Here is a 2,805-nt window from a genome sequence, read left to right on the forward strand (position 1 = left end):
GTGTTTATTGGTGCATTATAAAGGATATTACAAATAATACAGATAAACAGCTAGATGGAAGAGATGCAGAGGTCAAGGCATGCAGGAAAAGGCAGGAAGCTTCTACGGCCTCTTGGGGCATGCCACCCTCCATGTCAGCAACCTGGAAGCTCCCCAAACTCCATGCTTCAGGAAAGTTTATGAAGACTTCATTACATAGGCATGATTGATTATTAATTCAATCTTCAGCCTCTCTCCCCTTCTGGGAGGATGAAGGGCGAAGCTGAAAGTTCCAGACTTTTAATCATGGCTTAGTCTTTCTGGTGACCAGCTCCCATTCAGGAGGCCACCAAGAGTCACCTTATTAGAACTCCTATCATCTAGGACATTCCAGAGGATTCAGGAGCTCTGTGTCAGGTGCTGCTGTCACTCAGGAAATTACAAAGGTCTTGGGAGCTCTGCATTAGGAACCGGGTCAAGGAACAAATATTAGAACAAAAGATTCTCCTAGCACCCAGAAAATTCCAAAGGGTTAGAAGTTCTGTGTCAGGAACCAGGTCAAAGACAAAATATTAGAACAAAGATGAACCTAGCTCCCTGATCACTCAGGAAATTACAAGGATTTTCGGAGCTCTGTGTCAGGAACTGGGGATAGAGATCAAATATATATATATTTATTATGGTACAATTTCCTATTCCTTTAATAATAATTATGTATTTATCATTATAACTATTATTCTTTCCTATAGAACGTACCTCTCTATCAGAACTTGGTCCATTATATCTACTGATAATTCTATGTAATTATATGCATGGCAAAATATATAAATAATTATAATTATATGACAATGATTATTTAATATATACAACTATATATGTAAATATCACTCATTTATTTAAATATAAAATACCTTATATGTTCACACTATAATTCAAATTCAAATTTCAATGTTACTTAAACTCTTCTACCTTACGTTCAAATCTCTTTTTGTCTTCAGCAAGAATCCTGGGTTGCAAGGACAATGGGGATGATTGAATGTTTTGTCCATGTCACACAAAACATTCTCAAAATAACACTATCAAAACTACTACCAGTATAATTACTGAAAAACTGTTTCAAAGGTTTTTACATGATATTTTCATTCTCTCCTTGTTTTTTATAATTATGCTCTATCTGTATTGTCAGAGCACAGAGCCATTACCACACTCTATTCTTATGTCCTTCCTTTGTTCTTCACATAAATATATACTTAATGCCCACCATCCACCTTTACGTCAATATTTCTTTAGTAATTTTGGTTGTCTGAAGCTACTGTATACCCGAGGAAGGATTCACAGAAGCAGTATTTTTCAGTTCTGGCTTCTGGGTGACAGCTTGCTCCCTTTATACTTAAAAGACAGTTTGGTTGAATATAAAATCTTTGGCTTACTGTTTCTTTCCCTTCAACATTTTAAACGTGTTACTCTGTTTTCTTCTGGTAGGAGAAATTGCTATTGAAAAGCATGATAACAATTCATTTTTCTTTCCTTCATAGATCACTTGGTCTATGGCTCAGATATTTGTTCTGGGTCAATTTTTCCAGGTGTACAATGTGCTCTTTCAATACGTAACTTCAAATTTTTTCATTTGATGAAAGTTTTGGTGCATTATAATCAGGTGCTTCTTCTAACTTGTTTTGATTTTTCATTCATGGATTCCTACTTTTTATATAGATACATCAGATCTTCTCTGCCTGTCTTCTGAATTGATCACGTTCTTACTAATACTTTTCATCTCTTCCTTCATTTCCTTTTTCATTCCTTTCACTTTTTAATTGTGACAAAACACACATAACATAAAATTTACCATCGTAACCATTTTTAAGTGCACAGTCAGTGGCACTAAGCACATTCACATTGTTGTGTGTTCAGCACCACCATCCATCTCCAGAACTCTTCGCACCTTGCAAAACTGAAATTTATATCCATCAAACAATGACTCTTCATTCCCGTCTCTCCCACCTAAGTCCCTGGCACCTTCTTTTTTTTTTTTTTTTTTTGATATTTAAAAATTTCCTTCTTTTCATTTTCTATTTATTGTGAGTCATTACCAGTTGAGTCTATTTGCTCTTGTGTTATACTTCTAGTTAGAAAATTTCTGAAATGAATGTTTAATTTTATGTCTAATTCTTTATTGATTTCTACCACTTTATTTCTAAGTTTTCTTTCTTCTGGTTTATCTTTCAGATCTTCCTTCTGTTAGCTGTTTAAAAAATATAAGTTATAGTTTTCTTTTTTTGTGACAACATCTTTCTGGCATGTCTTTATTATCTACAGAAATTCTACTCATTTTTTTCTCCCTGCCCTATAATAAATTTGGATGTGATTTTAGCTCATTCTTTTCTGATGCTCATTTTTACACCAAATTAGACTTTCTGAAGTTTTAGAAAGGAAGCTTGGCTTAGAATCATTTTGGGTTTTTTACTTTTAATGTCTCTAGACCACCCTCTTCTGGTTGTTTTTATAAAGCGTCCAACGATATAAATACTTAAATTCTAAGATTTTCTGGTTCTATTCCCCCTTACCACTTTTATCTGGACCTTGTATTTCCTTGGTGTCTAGCGTCCCCGACCTGCTCATCTTAGATTCTCTTAACAATTTATTCTCAGTTTGGATCATAGCTTTGTCTTGGAGGGGACCTTTGTTGGGTAACTTTGAGAGTGAAGGGAGCTCAGAATATTCAAGCTCCTTAGTCTTACCACGGACACTTTTGGATCATGAAAGCCCCTCCTAGTTTCAGTTACTGTTTTCAATTTGGATCACTGAGTTTTCCAGATAAATGCTTGT

This window comes from Symphalangus syndactylus, chromosome 2, assembly GCF_028878055.3.
Source record: "Symphalangus syndactylus isolate Jambi chromosome 2, NHGRI_mSymSyn1-v2.1_pri, whole genome shotgun sequence".
Lineage (NCBI taxonomy): Eukaryota > Metazoa > Chordata > Mammalia > Primates > Hylobatidae > Symphalangus > Symphalangus syndactylus.